General features: G+C 48.0%; 1 protein-coding gene across 1 annotated transcript in view; it reads right to left on the minus strand.

The window, feature by feature from the left end:
* CC1H1orf216 (chromosome C1 C1orf216 homolog) overlaps positions 1-13,530 on the minus strand; it is a 38,285-nt gene that overhangs the window by 19,042 nt on the left and 5,713 nt on the right. The window contains exon 3 of the transcript XR_006206353.1: positions 11,737-11,942. The gene's annotated coding sequence lies outside the window, so the exon portion shown is untranslated. The remainder of the gene's footprint in view (positions 1-11,736; positions 11,943-13,530) is intronic.

The raw sequence follows: 13,530 nt of genomic DNA on the forward strand, positions 1-13,530 counted from the left end.
GTAACCATAATACACTGATCATATTCAAGAAATTTAAGATACACAGGATAAAATATGTATAATACAATCCATATTCACATTTTGCCAAATGTCCCAATGCTGTCCTTCACAGAATTTTTTTCGTATCTAGTATCTGATCCAGAATCATGCACTGCATTTAATCCGGAAGTTAATTCTCTTTCATGATGTCGATGTTTCCTAGCCTGAGTTGGGGTTTGTCTGATGGTTTCGCTCCTGGTTCTGCATCCCTCATGTTCGCATCTTTTGGCAGAATGCTACCTAGATGACAGTGTGTCCTCCAGGCTTCGTACCAGGAGGTGGAGGCCATTTGCCTCACTATGATGATATGGATTTTGGTTGCTTAAGGTGTATTATAACTGCTTTTAAAATTTTAAATGATCTGGGTTTGTTTGTTTTTGGTTGTTTGGTTGTTTTTTGTTGTTGTTTTGGTTTGGTTTTTGCTTTTTGCTTTTTCCTGCTAGACTGTGAGCTTCATGAGGGCAGAAGCCCTATCTATTTTCTCCATCTCTGTATCCAGCAAGCAAAGCAGGTTTAAACAGGAAAGTTGCACCTACCCTAGGCCCCAGCCTTTTGCGGCCCTTCAGCCTCAGAGCAGCCTTAGGAGGGACTAATTGAGACCTCAGATGAAAAAAATGAGGCTTCGAAAGAGCCTGGCTCCCTAGCAGAGTGACTTCCTCAAACTTCTACCTGACCTGTTCTCTCCCTTCTAGACTCTCTCTTTGGATGGCACCTGGGAAAAACCCTCCTGCCCCCCTAAAAAATGGTTTCAATGGAAACAGAAATTCCCAAAAAGAAGGAAATTACATTAGCTGTCCAGAGCCTAAGGGCTGGAGGAGAGAGGTGGGAGGCCCTATTTGCATTTTTTCCATTAACAAGCTGGAGTTGAGCTAGCTCGCCTGGGGAGATAATTTGAGAGGGAAATCTTTGCATATTTTATTTAAAAGCACGCTGCGTTAGGCGGGTAATAATGCAGAGTGTGGCGATTAGGTAAGGCCTGCAGGGACTGGGGGTGGGGTCCTTTCCCTCCCCTCCTCCTACCACCCCATCCTACCCCCCCCCCCCCATCTCCACTACCTCCACCCTAGTCCTGGGAATCAGCCTCCTTAAAGGAACAGCCTCCTTAGGCTTCTGAGGCTAGTTGGGACTCAAGCCTCAGTAACTCTTGACACTTTCTTGCTGAGGAAGCCCGCGGGAGAGGTCCAAAACTGAGACACTAGCCCGCCCTGTGTCTAAGCGGTTTTAAGTGGCTGGGGTAGGGTTGGGGGTCGGATGGGGTGGGGTGGAAGGGGAATACCACACTTTTAGGAGGCTTTTAAAAATATGAGACAGATGTCTTTGTCGTCTCGATCATTGTATAGGCAGTCGTATTCATATTTCATTTCTGGGGACAGGGATGCTAAAGTGTGACACTGCATTGCCTAGAACAGTGCACTCAGAATTATCCAAATGCCAAAGGCACTCCCACTGAGCTGGCAACCCTCCCTGCACGCATGCGCAAGCCTTTCCTGTAAGTCCTGCCCTGCTGTTGTGTGGGATTCAACCAAGACCTGCGCTTGAGTAATTAGTTGAATGAGCAGGGTCCTTGCTTCAATGCAAGGTGTACGATCTTACGCAAATCACTTAACCTCTCAGAGTATTTCCTCTTTTATAAAAAAGCATAATGCCTACTTCTCTGTATAGTCGTGGGAAAACAATGGGAAAATAGAGGGAAAGGGTTCTACAAACTACAAAATTTTTTAATGGTTTTGAGAGAGAGCGCGAGAGAGAGAACATGAGCGGGGGAGGGGCAGAGAAAGAGAGAGACACAGAATCCGAAGCAGGCCCCAGGCTCTAAGCTGTCAGTAGAGAGACTGCCTTGGGGCTCAAACTCACAAGCCACCAGATCACAACCTGAGCCAAAATCGGAGGCTCAACCAACTGAGCCACCCAGGCATCCCTAAACTACAGAATTCTGATCGCCCTTTAGAGAATGTAAGGAACTCCTGAGGGTAGTTATGCTTCTCTGGGAAGAGTTTATAAGGCCAAAGGGACCATAACCATTCCCACCTCACCAGTGAGGAACTCATTAGGTCACAAGGTCAGTTAACACTGCTTGTCCTTGGCTATAGCTCCACCACTGAAAAATGGGGTACACTGCACCTGCTGTATAGCCAAATAGCAGAACTGGAAGTGGTTTGAAAAATCTTAAATATCATGAAGAGGCAAGGTACTAGAAGTCTCAATAAGGAAGTCTCAATAAGGTAATGTCATTTCCAAATGAGCCATAAAAAATCTGCCTTCTCCTCTCCCCACCTCAGTCTTCTCATCTGTTAGATGAGTGCATACACTGATTCACCATCCCCAAAATGCATATGCATGCATGCATGCCCACACACACAAACTAGATCTTATTAATAATTAGGGGATGGGTGCCTGCGTAGCTCAGTTAGTTCAGTGTCCAACTCTTGATTTCAGCTCAGGTCATGATCCCAGTGTCATGGGATGGAGCCCACATTGAGCCCTACACTGAGCCCCACATCGAGCCCCGCATCGGCCCCTGTGTTGAGCATGAAGCCTGCTTAAGATTCTCTCTCTCTTCCTCTGCCCCTCTCCCCTACTTGCTCTCTTTCTCTCTCAAATAAAATTTTAAGAAATATTTAAAAATTTTAAAAAGAATCAGGGGAGTATCTGAGTGTCTCATATAAAAGAAGTTTTCATTATGGAGGATCACCTGGGTGGCTCAGTTGGTTAAGTGTCCAACTTCAGGTCATGTCATGATCTCGCAGTTTGTGGGTTCAAGCCCTGCGTTGGGCTCTGTCCTGACAGCTCAGAGCCTAGAGCCTGCTTTGGATTCTGTGTCCCCCTCTCTTTATCTCTCAAGAATGAATTAGCATTTAAAAAAAATGAAGAAGTTCATTATGGAGATGAAGGTGATGATTGCTCCTGAGGCAAATTGAAGGGGAGGGGACAGGAAATCAATAAAAGAGTCTGTTCCTAGCTGTGAGTTTGGGGATAGGAAGGAATTCAGGGGTAAGGTGGTCTGTGAGTCCTGGGAGGCTGTATGAGGTTTCCAGGCACTCTGGGCACAGGAAGCAGAATAAGTAGCACCTTCCCTTCCCGCCATTTTCCCATAAGAAGCAGGAAACAGTCATTTAGAGCATTAACTCTAGGGGTGCCTGACTGTCTCAGTCAGAAGAGCAATTGAATCTTGATCTCTTGGATGGACTCTTAGTTTGAGCCTCATGTTGGGTGTAGAGATTATTTAAAAAAATAAAATAAATGAGTTGAAGAAAAGTTTCAAATATCTAGAGCATTAACTGTAAAGCTGTACCATGAGGGAGACATCTGCTTTCACGTCTCCCTCCCCCTTCTGTTTCAATTGCAGTTCCCCCCCTTTCCTCTTGCTCAGTTTCACAGAACTTAGCCCCAGGTGGATTGGTGAGGATACTCCCTAACCTACAGAACCCTTACTGAGTACAGATGAGCCTGTTTCTCAGGTAAGGAGTCTGTAACCTTGTTTTTTCCTGGTCTGGGTTAGAGGGAGGATGTGAGAATGTGGAGTGGTATGTCAGTCCTGCCAGAAAAGGAACCCACCTAAAGTAACTTTTGTTTATTTACCTGCAAAATGGGATAACAGAGAAATGGCACATGGCCTGAAACATGTTGGCCAGTCTTTTCTCACCCATAACCTTTCTCTGCTCTTTATCTCTATTCCCATCCACTGCCCTGTCCTCATTCCCCATTCCCATCTCACCTCCTTCCATCCTGTTCTATAGCACCTTCATTCACAATCATTCTATTTTTAGGAATACTAAAAGTGGAACCTCCCGTAGAAAGTATTCCCAACCTTGTGAATAAAAGCAGCCTTTTCTTTTAAAAAAATATTAATCACAAACAATAAAGACTACCATTTCAGTAGCCTCCATTAAAATTAATTTCAAAACAGTACAAAAATGTCACTGTTTAGAAAACGAATGGTCAACTGGGGTGCCTGAGTGGCTCAGTCAGTTAAGGGTCCAAATCTGGATTTCAGCTCAGGTCATGATCTCACAGTCGTGGGATCAAGCCTCACTTTGGACTCTGTGCTGACAGCATGGAGCCTGCCTGGGATTCTCTCTCTCCCTCTCTCTCTCTCTCTCTGCCTCTCCTGTGCTCTCTCTTTTTCTCAAAATAAATAAACATTTAAAAAAGAAAACGGGGCAGGGAGGTCTTAGACGGCTCAATCGGTTAATCCTCTGACTTTGGCTCAGGTCATGATCTCACAGTGTGTGAGTTCAAGCCCCGCATCAAGTTCTGTGCTGACAGCTCAGAGCCTGGAGCCTGCTTCGGATTCTGTGTCTCCCTCTCTCTCTCTGCCCCTCCCCCACTTGTGCTCTCTCTCTATCAAAAATAAATAAAATGTAAAAAAAATTTTTAAATAACAAAATATTAAAAAAACTAAATATGTATATAAACATTAAAAATTTTTAATAAGTAAAACTAAAAAAGAAAACAAATGGTCAACTACTGAAATAAAACATTTGCTTCCAGAAAGGGTGAAAAATAATATCAAGGCAAATTAACAAAAAAACAGCATATTGGTCTGTAAAATATTTTGCAATTTATAAAGCTCTCTCAAGAGCATTATTTAATACTTAACAATAATTCTGTAAAGTGGATGAAACTTGCTTTCTTTTCCCCCCTTCTAACAGATGTGGAAACTAAGTCTCCAAAAGATTAAGTGAATTTATCTCTTGGTCACAGGGCTAATGAACTTGAGAACAGACTGTAAAGCCAGTTTCCTAAGGAGTACAGGGAAGAGAACGGGAATGGAGATGGGAAGGTTGATGGGGTGCTGGTGATGAATGGAATGAAACTGGGCATGGAGTAAGTGGGGTAGGAGTAATGTGCTCAGGACAGAATAATAATGGCATTTGGGTGTGGAGACTAGGGTGGGGATATGTGTGGGATGAAATGAAGATATTCACAGAGGTAGGTGGGGGATGGAGGTGGGGCAGTGTGGAGTTTGAGGGGGTGAGGGCACTGATCCTACAGCCACACTGTCTGGGTTTGAATTCTGTCTCTGCCTCCTACCAACTGTGTGAATTTAGGCAAGTTGCTCAACACCCCTGGGCCTCAATTTCTTCATTCACAAAATGGGGATGGTAATAGTATCTTTCTCCTGTGGTTATTGTGAGCGTGAGATGAGTTAACACATGTAAAGTGCCAAGAACAGTGCCTGCCCTGGCACAAAGTAAGGGCACTAGGGGCATGCTCTTCTCCTCCCCCTTCCCCTCCTCTCCCTTCTCCTTCTCCAGCTGCTTCTTTCTCTTGTAGCTGTTAGGGAAATGATTTGGGCTGCAGTAGAGAAGTGAGGTGGAAGCCATGGGGTTAATGGTCAGAGGAGGCACTGGCTGCAGGGGGACAGTAAGAATAAAACTGGGGAGAGCATGGCATTGAACGCTGCCAGAACAACCAGAGAAAAGAAGCTCTGGGCTTCTTCCCAGGAGTCTGGACACACACATATCCATCTGTAGACACCTGCATGTTCTGGAGGGAGCCTGTGTTGGGTTCCTACAGAACCAAATTCAAGTAACACAAAGGAGGGCCTTTGGAAGGAGTCTGCTAGGCTCCTATGATGAAGCCCAGCCACCCTGGTACAGAACTCCTCTTTAAAGAGGACTGGCTTCTGGGGTTCCCAGTCTGCCTCCCTTACAACCCCATGTGCACCCAAACTGTGAAGGTCCTGGGTGTACCTGAAGACAGAGGTATGTCTGGCCCACAGACAAGTGGGATATTTTATTGACCTTATTATACTGCCTAGCATCCCAGGAAGTGATATGATGTCTCAGGCCAAGCTGATGAGAGTGAACATTCATAACAGTTGCACAGATAAAGCCCCTTCCCATGTTGCAGTTGCTGCCTCCAAAAGACTCCTCTGTCTCTCGTACAATGCCATGCTTCTGAACCCTCAGAGGCCCTGGGCTCCTGCCTCCCCAGGGCAAGGCCCCTTCCCTTTTCCTAGGATGCTCTTTTCCTCACCTACTTTTACTCATCCTCCAAATTGACACCAGCTCCTCTGTGAACTCTTTCTTGACCACCCCCCCCTTACCTCCCTCATTCCTCTTTCCACCTCAGGCACAGAATGTCTCTCCATTCTCTAGGTTCCTATGGCAATGTGCTTCCCAAATATGATCTCTGGAACACTCAATCTATATAATATGATCCATGAGAAAAGGGTTGCATACTCAAACAAGTTTGAGAATCCCTTTTCATACGGTGTTCTCCTCTCAGGAACTAACAACACATACTGGCACAGCAAAGACCCAGAGGAGTCTTCCAGTAAAGAAGTCCAGTTAACATGGTTAAACCCAGGGTTTCCCAAGTCCCTTTGATCATGGTAATCTTTTTTTTTTAAATTTTTTAATGCTTATTTATTTTTGAGAGACAGAGACAGAATGTGAGTGGGGGAGGAGCAGATAGAGAATCTGAAGCAGATTCCAAGCTCCGAGCTGTCAGCACAGAGCCCGAACACACGTGCTGTGAGATCATGACCTGAGCCAAAGTCAAATGCTTAACCGACTGAGCCACCTAGGGAGCAATCGTGGTAATCTTTTACTTCCTGTCTATTGACCATGTTCTGGAAAGTGCTTCCATAGCACTGTGTACAGACGTCTATTGGCACTTACCACACTGCACTCTAGATTCCTCGTGTCTGAGTCTGTCTCCCTGGATACAGACTGTGAAATCCCTGCAGGCTGGGACTGTCTGATTCATCTGGGTCCCCGGTGCCTAGCAGAGAGTCTGGCACATGGTAGACAGTAATGTTCAATGCAGGAATTTCCTGTCTGTGACTAAGATGAGGACATGAAGAGTACCTTGGAGGCTCCTGGCTGGGCCTGGGAGGAGGTGTCTGGTGACAATGGTGACAGGAGCAGAGTGACACAGATATGCTTGCAGACTGTGGCGTTCTAGGTCTACCAGGGATATGATCCATCCTGAGGGATCTGGGACAGAGATGAGGATGTCCAGCATCTCTGGGGATCCAAGCATCTGAAGTGGCCTCTGTAGCTGCAGTGGCCAGAGAGAACCCAAGGAAGAGCAGGACCTCATCAGCTTGGAAGGAACTCTGTTGTCCTCCATGTGGCAGGCACAGTGTGGGTAAGGCTGGGCCAGCAGCATACACCATCTTTGAAGAGCCTGGCTTCCCTGACTCATCCACTGCCCTGTAGTGCCCTGGACTTTGGGGCACTGAAGGATGGTTCTTGTGAGCAACAAGGCTAAGCCAGCAATTTCATTCCCTTTCCTGAGAGGGAAAAATCTCCATCAAGGCTCTTGAGGAAGGTCTTTGCAGACTAGATTTGCGGAACATCAGACCCTGGGGAAAGATCAGGCCAGCAGGCATGCAGGAACCAGAGAAGGCCTTGCAAGCCAAGCTAAGTAAGTCAAGTCACTGGAGAGTCTCCGAAAGGTCTTAAGCTGGAGGAGTCTTATAGAAGCCCACTCCAGAGCTGTGTGGTGAATGGAAGGGAGGGAGCCTGACTAGAAGTGGCCTGGAAAAGTGCTTAGGAAACCAAGCACAGCACTTGGTGACAGTCAGGTTGACTGACTAGGAGGGTCCCAGATGACTGAGTGGAGTGAGCAGGTTTATGGGTAGGAAGAAGATGGGCTCAGTTTTGGACACAAGGAAGTTTAAGGTGCTATGGGGCATCTGGGTGGAGCGGTCCCGTGAGTAGCTGAATATGCAGGTGGGGTGGGAGGCAGAGGCCCAGCTGGAGACAGAGGTTGGGGAAGGAGTCCCAAGGATGGGGGAGAGGGGGACTGAAGTCACAGTGGAAGAGATCCCAGGAGGAGAGTGAATTGAAGAGGTCCCAGGACAGCCCAGGGGAGCATCAAGAGAGTTTCTTGCCCTGAGAGCAGTCTGAATACTGACTGCTAGGGGCTGGCTAGGGGAGTCTAAGAAGCATGCAGAGCCAGCCTGCTCCCTCGCACCCACAGGTCCGGTCCCACACCTGTGTTCCCACTTGCACACCCCTGCGCTCCAAGCGGGGGGCACGCCCCGCAGCCCCTTTTTGCTCTGCCCCCCACGGCCCCGCCCCTCCCTGCAGACCCCGGGGTTAATCCTCCCCTCCCCCAGATTAGGGGCGCTGCCCCCCTTTGTGCGCCCAAGTGCCCGAGGCGAAAACCCTGGAAGGCTCGCGGCCGTCCGGGCAGCTGAGGTGGGGAGGGCGGAGTGGGGCGCGGGAGGAGACACAAAGAGGGGGAGGGACCCCGGCTGCAGCTGTCCCGCGAGGAGCCGGGACAAAGGGCCTGCTGGCGGGCCGGCCCGAGCCGTTTTCATGCTTGTTGGGATTAGGCGCAGGAAACGTCGCTCCCAGTCGTGCGGATCAGCAGTCCGGGGCGCGCGGGGCGGGCTCGGCCCCACCCGCCCCCCGCTTTGTGCCGAGCCCCGGCTCCGGGCGGCGCCGGGCTCCGGGGAGGCCGCCCCTTTGTCTGCTCCTTTCGGGGGGCGAGCCCCGCCCCGGCCTCTGAACACCAGCTGAACGCGGGCCTCCAGCCCTCTCCTTCCCCAGCGCGGAGCCCTGGAGCTCCACCTTGACCCCCCTCCCCCGCTTATGTGGCAAGGTCACGCCCCCCCCCCCACGCCCCAGGCACTCGGACTGTTCCCATCCCACGGCCTGAGCACTCTCTCCTCCCGGGTGTGGGCGGATACCCACCTGGGGGGATCTAGCCCCTCCCCCGGCCCCCACATTAGTGCGAGTACACCCCCCCCCCCCCGCCTTTTTCGCGCGTCACCTCCCCCGTTCCGGCTGTGAGTCCCATAACCAGATGAATCTCTTCTCAAATCTACTGGTGATAAATGAGAATGAAGCGATTAGAGGATCGACCGGTTCTAAGCTTAAGGGTTTGGGGAAGGAGCAGGGCAAGAATAAGGCTTGGCCAGAGAACCCTCCAGGCCTGGACAGGGGAAACACACACATTTCTGGCTGTCTGGTGCTGAGGCTGGGAGAGTCTCGGGGGTCTGCAGGAGTATGAACACCTTCCCAGGTTGGGTGCAGTCTTATTTCTGAGACAGGTTGGGGGAGGAGGAGGGAGCATGTGGGTCTGTGGCCGGAAGTGTGCATTTGTGAGTGTGAGCGAATTTGCGTGTGTGTGTGTGTGTGTGTGTGTGTGCGCGCGCGCGCACGCGCGCGCTCGTGCATAGGTGTGGGTCTGGTGCCCTTGTGTCTGGGGGCGCCTGGTGGGTGTGGGCATGTATATGCGAGTGGACTTGAGGTCTGGCTCAGACCCCAGAACGTCCCCATCTCATGGGCCTCGCCACCAACAAACATTCCATTAAACTCGTGGGTCTGGGATTGGAGGTCCTTTAGCAACGCTTTTAATATACAGCACAATGGCCCAGCTGCCTCTTCTACCTCTGATGCCTCCCCATACTCTGCTGGTCAGCTAATAACAGCTCACGTTTACAGACTGCGTCTTTGTGCCAGGCTCAGGTGTAAGCCCTTTACATGTGTAAATTCATTTATCGCTCACACAATCCTATGAGAGAAGTACTAATTATCCCCATTTGACAGTTGAGAAAAGCGAGGCACAGCTAGTAAGTGGAGGATCCAGTACATCCGGGTCGAGTCTACACTAGAAGTCATTATCCTCTGTTGCTTCAATTTCTACTCATCCTCTAGGAACTTCTTCCTTCAGGGAGCCTTCCTAGATCAGGTGCTCACAGATTTCATCACTTTCCTGTTCCTGTCACCTGTTCACCCCATGATTAGGAGACCCCAAAGCATGGGTTTCCCCATGAAGCTTATAGGAAACAGAGGCTGGCAGACAGGTCACAGGCTGCCACGAGGGGGCATTCAATCTCCTTTGAGATAGCCACCACACAGCCCTGATAAGCCAGGCTGGGGAGCCTACCCACCACATTCTGAAGCCTCCTATGCCCCCCAATTTTTACACTCTTCCTCAGTTCCAAGTTCACTCCCTGCCTCCCTGTACCCCAGGCTTTAATCCCAATCCCTCTGCCACACTTACCGGAGATGACCTATTTCTCTCCTAGGAGAGAAAAAGCTTTCCATGGAACTAGCCCTTTCTTCTCTCCCCAGAGGACCCAGCCCTGCGTTCCCTCCCCGCCAATCCCTTCCGTGCCTTATCCTGTCCCTGGAGCCTGCTCAGGCTTCTGCTATGTGCCCTGCCCCTGTGGGTCTCTGGTTATCAGCCTCAACCTCAACCCTCCTTCTTCTTACTAAGCAGGACTCCTCAGGTAGCACCAGAAACCTAGTTACACTTCCTTGCTCCTAGTCCATTCTTCCTTGCTCCGCTTCCATTCTGGCTGGAAGGGGAAGGTGGCTAATCCCCTCCTTAGAGCATGAACCTTCCCTACTCCCCTCACAGTCCCAGGGACTAACCAATCCCCACCCAATGATTTTAAAACAACCTTCCAGGGTGCGTGGGTGGCTCAGTTGGTTAAGTGTCCCCCTCTTGACTTCTATTTAGGTCATGATCTCATAATTGTGAGATGGAGACCCCTGTCAGTCTCTGTGCTAAGCGTGGAGACTGCTTAAGATTCTCTCTCTCTCAGATAAATAAATAATTTAAAATAACCTCCCAATAAAGAAGTCTCTGGTCGAGAGACCTGCACAGAGGGCCAGCCAGGTTTCCCCTCTCCTAGGCTTAGAGTGGCTTGTGCATTAGTCTTTGGGATGCAAGTCTCATCTGCCTGTTCAGGCAAGACCTGCTCAAGGGCAGAGGAGGGCTCCACCAGGCCTTGTGTGTTTTAATGCATATGAAGCATCTTCAGGTTCATTTCCTCATTCAGGCTGTACAGTTGCCACAGGTGAAGAGACGGAGGTAGTCTAGAGAGTCTCTGGACCCTGCCTGCTCCACGTACGAAGTATAGCAGTGGTGTCAGCAGCTCCAGCATAGCTGATGGGCAACAGCAGCCACTGGAGTCCTGCCTCAGTTTCATTTATTTATTTATTTAACAAGGTTCTTTCTTTCTTTCTTTCTTTCTTTCTTTCTTTCTTTCTTTTTTAACGTTTACTTATTTTTGAGAGAGAAAGAGTGCGAGTGGGGAAGGGGCAGAGAGAGGGAGACACAGAATCCGAAGCAGGCTCCAGGCTCTGAGCTGTCAGCACAGAGCCCAACATGGGGCTCGAACTCACAAACTGTGAGATCGTGACCTGAGCTGAAGTCGGATGCATAACTGACTGAGCCACCCAGGTGCCCAAGCAGCTTTATTTTTAAAAGCTTTTTTTTAAAAGATGACTTTCAAATTTTAGATTGAATTTCCTTAAGGAAAAATTTGATTTTAATATATCTTTATTTTATTATTTTTGAGAGAGAGAGATGGACAGAGTGTGAGTGGGGGAGGGGCAGAGAGTGAGAGGGAGACACAGAATCTGAAACAGGCTCCATGTGCCAAGTTGTCAGCACAGAGCCCGATGCAGGGCTCGAATCCACAAACTGTGAGATAATGACCTGAGCCGAAGTCACTTAACTGACTGAGCCACCCAGGTGCCCCAGAAAAATTTGATTTTTTAATGAAAATTTTAAGTGTGTATCACAAAAGCACTATTTATAATAACTGTCATTAATGCAGTTTACTATATACCAAGTGGAGTTCTAAGTATTTTGCATATTATATATTCATTTATTATATATTCATTTAATCTTTGCAACAATCCTGTGAGGTGGTTACTACTATTGTCTCCATTTTAAGATGAGGAAACTGAGGCACAGAGAATGTAATTGACTTACCCCAAGGGTCACAGAGACAGAAAGCAATGGTGCCAACATCCAAATCCAGGGGTCTGGTTTCAGAGTCTGTGCTCTTAACTGCTGGCTATGCTCAGAAGAGCCTTCACACACTTAGGAAAGAGCCCCTTCTAAAAATTCACTGTCTTGTGCTCTGAGAGCTTGACGTTGTCTCCTTGTTAGAAATCTCCATGGTTAAAGTTGTTAACCTTAAAAATAAAACTGTCAGTTACTTTACCAGGAGAGATGGGTTTATTTGGAGATAGCAAAGAATTGCAATTCAGAATAAGCAAGCTTCAGCAAACCATAGGCAAGTCTGAGAACAAAGGAGAAGAATGCTCTTTTATAGAAGAAAGGGGGGGATTGGGAGGAGCTATTATAAACAAAAATTCATTGGAGTAACCTGGGAGTTTGAAGTGTAGAGGCCATCACTAGCTGAGTAATGACAGTCTCTCATTGGCTGGGCTGTTGCCAGGCAAGGAGAAAACCTTTCTTCCTCCAGCTTGGGTAGTAAAGTATAGGGTTCTTCCAGTCTGGAATGCAAGGTAGTCCCTTCCTGTTGGTTCTGCAATTGACTAGGAGTGATAGGGGTGAGAGCTCCCCCTTCTGGCCTCCCAACTCCATTTAAAATTTTTTTTTAAATGTTTTTTTACTTTTGAGAGAGACACACAGAGCATGAGTGGAGGAGGATCAGAGAAAGGAGACACGGAATCTGAAGCAGGCTCCAGGCTCTGAGCTGTCAGTGCAGAGTCCAGACTCAGGGCTCGAACCCATGAGTGATGAGATCATGACCTAAGCCGAAGTCTGAAGCTTGACTGACTGAGCCACCCAGGAGCCCTCCAACTCCATTTTAAATGAGGTTTCCTTTTACTAGTTTTCAATTGTTTGAATTTAGCTATAGCTCTTTGCTAGAACAACATCTCTTAATAAGTGGAATTTGTTAAAACTGGTTCCATATTGTTTCAATGTCCAATGTCAATGTTTCAATGTCAATGTTCAATGTCCAACTGTTTAAATGTCCAATGTCAAGGTGACAAGAATTATTAATACCTTGGGTCGCTGTTTCAGTGAAAAGTACACTTTGTGAGGTTTAAAAATATACATCTTTTTGGGGAGAAGTACAGGGAGACATTATATTTCTCTGAAATGTTTCAATTTATATAAGTAGAACATAATTTTTACTTGTGTGATTAAAAAACAGTCATAAAATATGCCCTTATTTAATCAATCAAAAAATGCTTCTGTGGGGGTACCTGGGTGGCTCAGTCCATTTAGCATCCAACTCTTGATTTTGGATCAAGTCATGATCTCAGGGTTATGAGATTGAGCCCCATGTCAGGCTGTGCTCTGGGCATGGAACCTGGTTAAGATTCTCTCTCTCTCTCTCTCTCTCTCTCTCTCTCTCTCTCTCTCTCTCTCTCCCTCCCTCCCTCCCTCTCCCCTCCTCACCTCACACCACCCCTCCCACTGTGCATGCATGTGCTCTCTCTTAAAAAAAAAAGACGCCTTCTGTGTTAGATAGCCTCTTCGTCCTAGTAATTACAGCCTTGTATAATATCCTCTCTTTGAGTAACTTGCTTTTAACCAATAGAATATGGCAACATTGAGGGGTTGTTCTTTCTGTGAGTAGGTTGCAGAAAATCATAACCTCTGTCTTGCTAGTACCCTATCACTTTCTTGGCTGCCGTGCTTTGATGAAGTGAGTTGTCATGTTGGGAGAACCCACATGGCAAGGAACTGAAAGTGACCTCCAGCCAATGGCCCTTGAGGAACTGAATGTTCCCAACAAATAAGACC

The sequence above is a fragment of the Panthera leo genome, chromosome C1 (assembly GCF_018350215.1).
Source record: "Panthera leo isolate Ple1 chromosome C1, P.leo_Ple1_pat1.1, whole genome shotgun sequence".
Classification (NCBI taxonomy): domain Eukaryota; kingdom Metazoa; phylum Chordata; class Mammalia; order Carnivora; family Felidae; genus Panthera; species Panthera leo.